Raw genomic sequence first — 13,491 nt, forward strand, 5'->3', positions numbered from 1 at the left:
CCCCCTGACCAAGAGTGAGCATGGTGTAGAGCAAATCAATTTTGGTATTTAAAGTCATATATACCTACCGAATAACCAGGGATGCAAATTGTGCGGGAGCGGGGAGCACCGCTCCTAGGAAATGAGAGTCAAAATCGAGAAAATAATTCCTTGAGCAGAAAAAAAGAGAGACAGGAAAGAAGAGGAGAGGGATAGGGAAAGGGCGGAAGAGGAAGAAAAGGAGGAAGAGTGAGGTACTCGTATACAAGATAACAAGATAACATATAGAGGGAACCAGATCTCAGCAAAAGAGAACAAATAGACAAGTTGACGGCCATGAGGCAGTGAAGCCACTGAATGGAAGAGAGGAACTCTCAAGACACTGGTTGTGCAAAATTTTGAGGAAATCACATGATTGTTCAAGAAATAAGAGCTTTAAAAGAGGAAGGTGTTGTGTTAGAATATGGAAATGTGTAGCAATGCATTTGAGGAAATTTACAATTCATCTCGAGACTAGGTATTCAACGTAATTCAAGAGGAAAAAAAAGAAGTTTTGTGATTTAGGCAGGTGGAAATAGGCAGTACCTATCTGAGGAAATTTAAAATTTTATGGAAAAATTGTATAGTCATTACAGAAATTCAGTGTATCAATACTAAAAAAATCAGAAGTGCCAGTGAGGAGAAAATGACCTGGAAAATCTTTAGAAAATTAATTTAAGAAGAAGAAACATAAAGTACTGAACAAGTTGTAAAGGTAAAGAAATGGACCCAAATCAACATTAAGAGGGTAAAAACTTTAAAAAGGCAGTAGCCAACCATGCATAATGGTAACAGAAATGGAGATATATACAAATTAATGTCAGCAAGTGGATGAGTGGCTCCTACTGACATGACTGATCAGCAAGATTTGAGGAAATTAAAGGGAAACAAATTAAAGGGAAACAATCAATAAAAATTGATTGTGGTAAAGGAATTGACAAAGAAAAGGAAAAGTTATCAGAACTGCTAGTGGCAGGACTTAGGAGACTTTGGTGGAGAGTATTTTTATAACAGTGTTCAGAAGTAACTCTCTGATTCACTACACAGAGCTCACTTTTACACATGATTTTGCTCACCGAATGCAACTGGCTGAGAAAGATTTCCGAGATGCTGGACTGAAGAGTAGTGACAAAACACAATGCTCCCATGACTTTGTCAACATGTCTATCAAACTAAGATCAGATGTCCTTTCTGACATCAAATTTGCATAGGCGTAGATACCGGAGGATGGGGGGGGGATAAATCCCCCAATATTTTGTCAGGGGGTGGTCCATACAATCATTACCCCAATTTTGACGGCTGTATGTGGGTTTTTGACCATATTAACCTCATATTAGCCCATTTTAGCCCCAAAAGTACAAATTTGTGCACGTTTCGCACGCGAGTAATACGAGGAATGCCCTGATGATATCAAATAATGGGTTTTTTTTTAATTCGCGATATAATACAAAAGGCAAATTATTAAAATTTGATATTTTTTTAATTTTTGATGTTTAACAGTCCTCGAAGAAAACTTAACTAATCTACTGATATGCATATAGCTGGGAGGAAAGTCCAACGATCATTTTTAAATTTTGACCTTTCGAATTGAAGTTACACATTGTTTCCCAAAAAGACCTTACTTCAATGCAAAAGTTCACAATTTTTAAATTATCGTCGGTTTTTCCTCCAAGCTACATATAATTAGATTTATAATGTTTACTTCGAGGACTGTTAAATATCAAAAATATCAATTTTTAATAATTTGCCATGGAATTTGTATCATATCGCGAATTTCAAAAAATCTAAATTATTTGATATCAGAAGGACATCCCTCGAATGCAATTTGATATGTCTGATGTGCTCCCATGTTCCAGGAAAACACTGCAATCGTTGCTATCTGAGTTATGAAATTAACTTGGTTTGTATTATTCAGTGATATATCATGATATATTATTGGCAGCAAAATAAAACTACAAACCCTTGTTTACAATGGCTTCAAAGGAGAGAAAAATAGGTTTTGATAAAATGTTTGCTTTCAAAAGTTTTACTATTTTGAGAAATTTGTTAAGAGTGTTAAGTGGTGCCAAAACCCCTTTCCCTGTATAGTAACTCAATGGGATTGTTAGATGACAAAAAAATCGCGTAAGTCAAAAATGCTTCTTTGACAAAAAAAAAAATGAAACTCAGCAGTAAGGTTTTCTCTTCAACAATAGGTCTACATAAGCAATTCTGATGACACCATATCCGATATAAGCCACCTAATGAAGGAATTCAAGGAAAAGGACGAAAAATAAAGAAGCAAAGTAAGCCCCTTTTCAACAAGTACGGGGATGAAACAGGAAATAAGAGTTCTTAACCCTTTTCCCCGAAGGGTGTGAATGTGTCACGATCATATTTTATGTTTGTATGAAAGCTGTAATGCTTGATACTTTGTTGCGATGGTGATCTTATTATTGATATATATATATATATATATTTATTTTATTTATTTTACTTCAACTTTGCACCATTTCTTGCGGGTCAGTCAACCTGTATACAATTCTGGCCAGGCACCCGTAATGGGCACACGAACCATAGACCCTAAAATTTTCAGGGTCTATGTACGAACTGCACGAACACAGGATATTATGTCATAGTCAAGATTCAGGACTATTTTGAAGGTGTAGGCCTATAGAAAATTTGTTTTAAAAGGCGCGCACTGTCTTGACATTTTATTATGTACAGTAGGCCCTATGTTTGCTACTCAAGTTCACATGCATGAAAAATAGTCAGAGGTTGCTCTGACTAAAAATTGGGACGTTGAGTATCAACGCATGGACGGTATAGGATATTATCTAACATTAAATGGAATTGAGCTACAGGAAATGAGCTAACATAAAAAATGGTAAGTATTTTTAATATTATTATTATTATTAACATAACAGTGTATAACAACCCAGCAAACACAAAAACGTTTTAAAAACGTTTTAAATAAGTTATATTTTGGCTTTTGGTTTAGGTAAAAACGTTTTAATAACATTAAAATGTCGGGTTATATAAAGGTCATGATAACGTTTTAAAACGTTTTGTATGAAAACACACTACAACAATATTTTTAAATGTTTTCAAAAATGTTATTGTAAACTATTTTTGCAAACATTTTGCCAAATATTGTGTCAATACTTAAATAACATTATGTTAAAATGTTTGAACACAGCAAACACAGAAATGTTCTTAAAATGTTTTTTCAAAACCTTTTAATAACATTTAAATGTCGGGTTATATAAAGGTCATGAAAACGTTTTTAAAACGTTATTGAAAATATTTTGGGCAAACATTTTTCGTAAAATATTTTTCAACCCCAAAATAACATTTTGTTTAGAATGTTTTGTATCAAGTTTTCAAGAATGTTTTTGGAATGTTATTAAAACGTTTTTATACCCTTTATATAACCCGACATTTAAACGTTTTCTGTAAAACATTTTTATTTGATGAGCAGTAGATTATCAAAAATGTTTTTAAGGTTATGAAAACGTTTTATACTCTTAATATACCCTTTATATAACCCGACATTTAAACGTTTTCTGACAACTTTTATAACCTTTTGCGAATGATGTCGAAAACGTTTTGTGTTTGCTGGGAATGTCTTTTTATTTCCATGGCCTCTTGTATATATTATAGAGATCTATGTACACATTTTGCCTTCCCAAAAACACTCAGTTTTCTTCAGTACGATTTCCACTCACATCTCCGATATTTTGTGAGCATACAATCAACGAAATTAATAGTTGGCACACCTTGACAATAATAATATGTTGGAACTCTTCATTGCCGCTCTGATAGTTCAGTGAAATTAGTATAACTATATGTTTGATGAGAAGTACATACCTTCTCCTTTCCCCCTTCCCTCCCCCATTCCCCCTAGCAATGTTGGGGAGACTGGAGAGCCCAATGGAAAAAGTGCTTTCATCAGCATTGAACTGGGGGGAGAGGGGTGGCGATTTACACTTAGTATGCCAGAGTGTGCCAACATTAATTTCCTTGATTGTAGGAAAGAGAAGGCTGTGAAGTTTTGTTCTACTTTTTGATATGCCCACAATCTTAGATTATTCCCAGTCTTGAAGGCTTCGTAGCCATATCTACCTTGTGCTTAATAAAATATGATTCGAAAGACAGCTGACGTATAATGACCTAATTGGGAGGGAGCATGACAAAACGTCTAGGGCAAGTTCAACAGACTGCATGAAAAAAGAAAATAAAATTGATCGAGACAGTGCGGACATTTGTGCCCATGGAAAGCTAATAATCACAATAGTATATCTTTCAAGATGCCTTAAACTTTAGAATTGAGGTTTCAGCACAAAATGGCCTTTTACCAGTCCAAAACCTACCATGGTTACCGTCAATTTAGTGTTTGTAAATAATCACATTAATAACATTCGTTTGCATTTTCTTCATTATTGATAATGATTTATGAAAAGGATAACATTTCTGATACGAACAAGCCTGGTTTCAAGCATACAGGGTGTCCCAAAAGATCATTGAAGATGAATAGTTTTAGAACAAATGGTGAAACAGGGTATTTAAAAACAGTTCCGTAAAGAAAAACAATTTATTTATTGCATTTACGGGCTATTTGCGGGGAGGAGATAAGTGACCGCTTATAGGGTCGAATTTCAACCAGCCTAAAATCACGAAGCTCCCATGGCCAAGTGGTTAAGAAACAGGTTTTGTAGACCTGAGGTCCTGTTTTCGATTCCCGGGAGGGATCACTTTTTCTGCTTGTTTCCTTTGGCGATCCTATCCTGATGAAAAATTATGTTTGTTCAATTTATGCCAATTCAATTGGTGGTCTAGAACAAAAGTTATGCTTCATCCAACAAATGAGTAAAAAAAACCCTCATATTTCGGGCCAGCTTATTTGGTCAATGATTAAAAAAAATCAGCCCAGAAACACTATAAAACTAGTTTTATGTGAGAAAAAATTAAAGTTTATGAGGAAAACCAAGTTTATGTGAGAAACACCAAGTTTGTATAACTAAGTCTATAGAATTACTGAACGAGTGTCCAGCTTGCCCAGGCATGGAAAATTCCAATCTGTGTATTAATAATCTAAGAGCTTGCCATAGACGTCTAAACGACTCTTTGATAGCCACCTCGAGGGCTAAAACTTTCGACGAATCACTGAGAAGTCTGGCTCTGGTGACGAGCTGCAGTAGCAGTAAAATACTACGAGCTGTGCATACACCAATTGACTCAACACCAATCGGCCGAACACCAATCAGCACAATGCCCATTAGACCCTACCTAAACTCTAACCCTAAGCTACGAGGAATTGCTCTGCTTAACATACAACGACGAATGTGGCTGATTCCATTCAGGTATGGGATATATAGTATAACTTTATAAAGTTCATTATAAATAAGCTTATATATAGGTATGCCAGGCAAACCTTAGTTAAAGGGGCATTTCGTGATCCACAGCCTCATCCCCCACTTTTCTCAAAAAAGTTGAGATTTTTATATCACTGGAAACCTCTGGCTACATAATGTTTATGTACAAAATATTTCTTGCAGATTAATTCGTTTAGCAAAGATATTGTGAAATTTGAATTTCGTTCTGGTGCACCAGAACGAAATTACAACGCAGGGTCGGATCCAGGAATTTTTGATAAAGGGGGCGCCTTTTGGTCGACGACGAAAAATATGTGTTAAAGGGGGTTACCCCCTCGAAAACTCAACGGTTTTGGCCCATTGTTTGCTGTTCATGGCCGAATTTGTTCCTTTTTTTTTAATTTCTTACAATTTTGTATTTTTAAGTTACGGCGCCTTTGCTAGTCAAAAAAAATAGAGGGCGCGCGCTGCCGCGCCCCCTGAATCCGCCCCTGCAACGCATTGTATATATGGAGCAGTGTAATACACCTAATCATGCATAACTCGCGAACGCAAAATCGGAATCCACTGAAATTTTGGGAATATGCTTTTTTCGTGGATATCTAATGAAAAATGACATAAATAGAGGATGCTAGGATCACGAAATACTCCTTTAACACATTTGCTATTCAACCAAATTCGCCTAGAACTCAATACATATTTCACATAGAAATTTAAAAGAACAGGCTCTGGTCAAGGAAACCTACATAAATAAGTTTTCTATACTTCACTTGACCCAAATATATGATTTTTTATGGTGATAAGACAATCACACATGGAATTTTAGAGGGATTTGGATAGCAGTTCCATTAAAAAAAGCTGCTATCATAATGAGACTAAGATCTAGAAACACCCCAGAAATGCCGTTTTGGGGAATTTTGCTAGCTGAATCTTTTTGATGAAAGTCGATCTTTGAAAAGAAAAGAGGAAAGGAGAGAAGAGAAGAGAAAGAGGAAATTTAAGACTTCAATTCAACATATCGATCCATGCATGATTTAATTGCGAATCTCAAGTCTTGGGCCTGTAAAATGTCAGTGTAACATTTACAACTTTGCAAATTGAGTTTGGGCCCTTTTTTGGTTTAAAAAGCAATGATATATAGTGTAAAAATGATGCAACAAATGGCTTCAATTGGACCTTTCTTTTACAAATTTTCCAAACTACCCCCTGCGTTATATAAACAACTGCCCATTTTCGCTTCTGTATTTAACACCCAGCACTTGCTGTTTAAACCAATAATTCATTATAATAACAGTGAAAAAATGGCTTCAATTTACCACAATAATAGTGCAAATATAGTCCACCCATCGAGATATCATAGAAGGAGAATCCACGAACCCAGTTCCCTTTGTACTATGATGGTTATGAGTCGATACTGAGCAATCAGGTATGAATGGCGCACTATCGATTTGCTAAGCTTCTTATCTATTGAGCTTGGCCGGTTATGAACCACCGTTATCGCTACTTCTAAGCAGAATGACGTCATTTTTACCCACAAAGCATTGTGGCCGTGACCATAAACAAAGGAAAACAATTTACTTCCGGTAATTTTATAACGCCAATATTTCTTATGGCCAAGCTTGGCGGATCGTAGAAACAACATTGCCAGTTTTGGAAAACCTTTCCAAATCATTTCCACTGGTTTAAAAGTCCCGCAGACACCGCCAGTATTACTAATCATGATCAGAAAAAATACATAAATTCACCGTAACTTTGGAAGGAAAAGAGGGAATTCGATCAGGTTTTCGCTAGTAAATCAACTTGAACTCGGAAACACAATGACTCAATCGAAGATCATGTCACCGCTGCAAAAGGGCACTAATACCATCCATTTCCGGTATGGGTCACCTAGGGGGGTCGGTTTAAATTACATTTTAAAATAGATGATCGATATTGTCGCATAACGATCATAAACATCAAAGGCCATGTTTGAGGGACTGTACTGATTAAATCCATTCAAGTGATGACTCGCGTTGAATAGCGTAATCGGCTTAACCCTATTGAGTGGATTAGGATTTTTCTGTGGAATCTCCTTCCATTAGTAGCTCGATGGTCCACCAAATGCCTTCAATTAGGTCTTCATTTTGCAAAAGTTTGCACTTTTGTGGGGGGGGTGGCACATCCCCTCAGACACCTCTTTGTGTGCGCAACTTTATGGGTACTGTACTAATTATAAAGCAATAATTCATACAATAAAAGTCAAAACTTTTCCATGAACGGCTTCAATTGGAAGTCTTTTCGAAACTTTTAGGCTTTTTCAAAATAATATTTTACACAATAATAGTGACAAAATGGTCCACCAAATGGCTTCAATTGGGTCTTCATTTTCCAAAAGTTTTTAAATTTTGTAAATTTTTAATTTAAAAAAAAATTGCCCCCCCCCTGACTCAGGCTCTGACTCATACTGCAGTTACTGTCCGTTTTCCTATACACAATACACAGTGCTCTTTCCCATTGACGCGTGACCTCTACAAATAGCCCTACGTTAAAAGTATGGGGATATGACTAGTTAACGTCGCTGTGTGAAAAATAACCGGCCAATATTAAAAGTACTCTTCTAAAGTTCTAGAAATATAGTTTTTAACATGTCCTAAATTTTTAGCTAATTTAGATGTTTGGAAATATTCGTACTTTGGTGTTTTAGTTAATGTTATAGGTAATAGTACATTGCCTAGTTAACGTCGCTGTGTGAAAAATAACCGGCCAATATTAAAAGTACTCTTCTAAAATTCTAGACAATATAGTTTTGTAACATGTCCTAAATTTTTAGCTAATTTAGGTGTTTGGAGAGGGTCGTACTTTTTGTGTTTTAGGAAGGATATGTAAACGACAGATAACACCAAAAATATGAAGAAATTATTTCCAAACCGTGTTAAGTCAACAATCATTATGTTGCTCATTTTCAAGAATGCTGGTTTACAAAAAGCACGCCATTGTCTCATTTCGTGAACAATGGTACACATACCATTGTTTCCTTTCGTTTCCTTTATAATCGGTTACCCAACTGAAGCTATAATACAAACTTTATTGCGATATCGCACATGAAAACAGTCACATGTGCACAGCCAGAGAAGATCCGATTTAATCAGTTGAGCTGTTTCAATGAGTGTTATCTTGGTTTAATAGCTTTTAATGGGGTTAAGTCCTGCAAAGGTCGAGATGAATTCTACTGTAGACATGACTGCATCATGTGCTCTAGGAATGTGCAAACCTCTGGTGGTGGTGATGGTGTGTGGCATGATACACCACCTGTTAATGTGTCCAAAGTTGTTCTCTGGAGTGAACACATACAATTGTTGCTATAGGCGAAGATCCGGGGAGTAAACCCTGGCCACCAATATTTAGATAGGGGAATGGTCCATACAATCACCCCCCTCCATGTTAATACCTGTATGTGAGTTTCTGACTAAATTAACCTGATATTATTATTTGGACATAATTTGAAAAATTAGTTTCATGTAATTTGAATGGGACTTCAGCTATGTCAATATTGATATTTTCTTTGTTTTTTGGCAAATTTTTCATTCCAATACCTAATGATAATTTTATTGATATCATATCCTTCATTTTTAAGCAATTTATCCACAATGTTGATTGCTGGGATAAATGAATAAGCCTTTATATTCCTTCTCTTTTTAGTCTGAATCTTCCTCACTTTCCCGACATGTGGACCATGAGGAAATCGTCAAACTCCTTGGGTCACAACGAAAGCTGCTTCATTCCTCATCTGTAGATGATACATCCAGACCTCCTAATCATGATAACCAATACATAAGGCGCCATAGTGAACAAGATGACCAGAGTGAGTATAGTTTTATGCATCCTGGTATAGACGAATCCAATTTCACGCATTCCTACTCCTCAATGGCAGCCATAGCCGTGACGGGGACCCAGCTATCTCACCTAAAATGTGAAATGATGCGGCTTTGAAGGGTATTTTAAACTGCATTCTATCACCTGTGTTACACGTAGACAAAAGAATGATGACAGTTTACAACACAAAAGAATCTAACATCGAATTTTAAGCAGGTTTAATCCACCCAATTGGGCACTCACAACACCTGTTTGGTGCTTGCGGGGAACCAAATATGGCCAACCAAATCCTGATCATGACTTGGCTCGTTGGATTCGTCTATATTCCCAGGTCAGTGGGCCACAATCTAGGGACAGGGGGGGAACCATTTTGAGAGAAAAAATAATAATAATTAAAAAGTTTTAAAATAATTAAATTAAAAAGAAAGTTGTAGTACGTTATGCCACAATCATGGGTGTCAATCCGGGGGGGGGGGTCAGCAAAATGACCCATTTTTGGTTCTTTTCAGGTACTACTTTTTGACAATTCAGACCAATTGGCAGATTGGTGCTATTGGCCACAATGGTCCTAATTTTTCACATTTTTGCATTAAAATTCAGGTTAGGTCATTTGAGAATAATCAAGTAACTTGAAGCAAGTCTTCTTGTATAAGAGCCAATGGAGCCAATCATGTTGCCGTGCCCAGCAAAAACTAAATCCGGCCCTAGTCTCACAATATGATCTTCTTTTATAAAGCAAAAAAATGCCCTTTTCCGACCAACTCAAAAATTAGAAAATCTATGGATTCACAATTTTTTTCTTTCATATTTTTGTTATAAAATTCGTACAAATATTTCTTCTGTTTCTAATTTGTCACCCTTTACCATCATATTTTGCCGAGAATTTATATTTTTTAATGTCATCTGTGGCTAAATTTTGTTTTTAAATTGGCCAAAGCTCTGTATGCAATTATATTCTAAATAAGATGTTGTTACTATTGCAAATATTAGCCTTTATGACCATAAATTTAACATTGTGGAATACCATAGGACTATATGCTTTAAGGGCTGTGCAATAATTATTTACCCCGGGGTAAAATTCCAAATGGCTCGCCAAAAATCGCTTGCCCCTCCCCTCTAGACGTGCCAAAAAGTCTTTGCACCCTTTACCCCCTCCTTTGGAATATGCCAATTTGCAAACCTTAAATGGTCTAGGATAGATGTACATGTATGTTGTGAGTGCAGCAAGCAGGAAAATTTGCATATTTAAGCGTTTCCGTACTATTTTCCTAAGCCTTTTAGAGCGTTTGCTTAAAAGGTGCCCGCTGAATGTGTGCCAAAATTGCTTGCCCCCCCCTCTCGGCTTGCCAAAAATTGCTTGCCCCCCCTTTTGGCTCGCCAAAAATTTCTTGCACCCCCCAAATTTACCCTCCCCCCAGGGCTCATAATTATTGCACAGCCTTAAAGTTGAATCCATGATCATTTAATCAATGGTACATGATTTAAAAGGGCATTTTGTGATCCACAGCCTCATCCCCCCACTTTTCTCCAAGAATTTCAAGATTTTTATACCACTGGAATTCTCTGGCTACCGTACATAATGTTTATACCAAAATTGCTTGCAGATTAATTCATTTAGCAAAAATATCGTCAAATTTTTTGATTACCAGAACGAAATTACAACAGTAGCCTATGGAGCAGTGTAATACACATAATCATGCATAACTCGCAAACGCAAAATCGGAATCAACTGAAATGTTGGGAATAAGCTTTTTTGTGGATATCTACTGAAAATGTCATAAAAAGTGAATACTAGGATCACAAAATCCTCCTTTAAGTACATGTTTTGTATCTTATTAATGTAACTGTTTGGTTTACATTTTTTGTCCCATCGATTCCCTCTTTTTCAAATTCTCACAGTGCATTCTGGGATATCGATGTCCCAGTCTGAAGATAATCTTGATCATAGACGCATGAATGAAAATGATGCTCCTCAAGATCATGCAAAAGGTATGTAAAGTTTTCTGATTTTTGTTTTCTTATCTATCTCATGTCATCATCTCTCTGCATCATTTTGCCATAAAATTTGTATTATATCACAAATTAAAAAAAGTTTGGGGAGGGGGAATCAGAGGGGGCGCATGCCCTGGAATTAACCAATTCATCATCGATTCTGCGCCCCCTCCAAGCGATGAAAGTCAAAATATTTGTGATGCAAAAGGATGCAAAATAGGATGCAAAAATGGGGCAACTTTCAAGATATGTGACAGTCATAATAATTTACTGGCACAAAAACAGGAAAAGACTTATAAAAGTAAAAGCAACTGTCTGCAAAAATACATGTATGATTTTGATCAAGCAAAATCAATCGGAAGTCGGAAATATTGATTCTGAGGTATAGGCAAACAAAGGAAGTATTCCCTTTGCTTCGTATTGTTTTGGAAACTCTTTAACTGCTCATATCTTTGGAACAATTTGTCCAATTTAAATGGGCTTTTCTGCAAGATGTAGCTTTGTAAATGCTTTATACATCAAAGTAGACAAATGAAAATTGAATATGTCCGATTTCAGACTGATTTCACTTGATCACACTACATGTAAAAACTGGGTTATTTATTCCCATGTGACCGGCAAGATGTTTGATATAGAAATTCAATGTACATGACCATGACTATGGTCAGTTGCTTATCTCTCAACAAAGATGTGTAATCCAGTGTTGAAGTTATACATAACATGCATTTGGCATTCATAAAATAAGGCAGGAAACTCAACAATTTCCTGTGTACCAATAGGACTGGGGGCTCTAGCCTCTCCCTTGTCATCACAGTCCATTGCAGTCGTGGGTGGCGGAACCGGGGGGGCCAGGGGGGCCAGTGGCCCCTCCACTTTTTGACTGGGGGGGCCTGGCCCCCCCACTTTTAACCCATAATGTGCTGTGTGTAACATGTCCTGGTGAACATAAAAATCAAATCTCTATTCTAGACACTTAACATGCTTAAAAAAGTGTAAAAATGATGCATGAAATGGCTTCAATTGGACCTTCATTTTGCAAAATTTTCCAACTCCCCTGTATTAGGACACCCAACACTAAAAGCAATAATTTATACAATTATAGTGAAAACTTATTTTCGGATTTTTCAAACAAAAATTGTACACAATGATAGTGCCAGAATGGTCCACCAAATGGTTTCAATTGGGCCTTCAGTTTGCAAAAGTTTTTTTCACTTCTGGGGGGGCACATCCCCTCAGACACCCCCCCCTGCGTCAGCATAAGCCTTGATGAGAGATAATAACGTCAGCGGCCATTATTTAGATGTTTTGCATCACCCGGACTGGCCCCCCCACTTTCAAAATCGTTCCGCCGCCCTTGATTGCAGTGGCGTAGCTTGGGTCATCATATTGGGGGGCACCGACCATGATTGGGGTGCACCAGGTTATCCCCCTAATATTTTGCCGGGGATGGTCCAAACATCTTGCCGGTCGCATCCCCCCAATGTTGACGCCTGTATATGGGTTTCCGATCAAATTAACCCCATATTTGGACATTTTAACCTAAAAAGTACAATATTTCACCAGTTTAACTTCAATATTGCAAAAATTTTCGCGCGCTTCGCCTGCATTTGTAACATAACCTTATTTTGCTGACTTCAAGAAATTTTTTCTAACCCCCCCCCCCCCCCCCTCAATGGCGAAAAGAAATCTATGCCACTGGCCAGTTTGGTCAGCTTCCAATTCTGGGGAGGAACCACCGGTCATGTTTTGATTTCATCCCTTATGCAATAGCAATTCAATAAGAAGAGGTTGCTAGATTCAAGAAAAAACTCCTTGAAATTTTGGTTTAGTTCCTTTGGCAACATAAATCCAGCACAGATATTATTTTAGTGTTTGCTGGATTGTCATGGAGTCTCTGTCGATCTTAACATTTTATATTAAAACATTTGCACTTTGCAGTACTCATTTGTTCATGACTAGTCTACCATATGCTTTCTATCATCAAGTATTTCCGTTATTTTTTGAATGTGCAGTATTTCTTTTTCCCAGCGGAACAACTTGTGATAGGCCTATAATAAGTTCATTTTCAGAAAGTCTATAGTCTTTGTAACCGGGGATTTTAATCATCAGACATGTCCTGGAACACGCATGCACTTTCATATGCAGCATGCCATCCTCTATCTGTCATTGATGATGTCATAATATATTTGCAAGCTAAGGTTTAAGGCTACGAGGCCCTAATTTAGTAAAATGATTCAACTCAAAGATAGACTATTTTGCCTAGTTAAGGGCTGGG

This window comes from Amphiura filiformis, chromosome 13 (genome assembly GCF_039555335.1).
Source record: "Amphiura filiformis chromosome 13, Afil_fr2py, whole genome shotgun sequence".
Lineage (NCBI taxonomy): Eukaryota > Metazoa > Echinodermata > Ophiuroidea > Amphilepidida > Amphiuridae > Amphiura > Amphiura filiformis.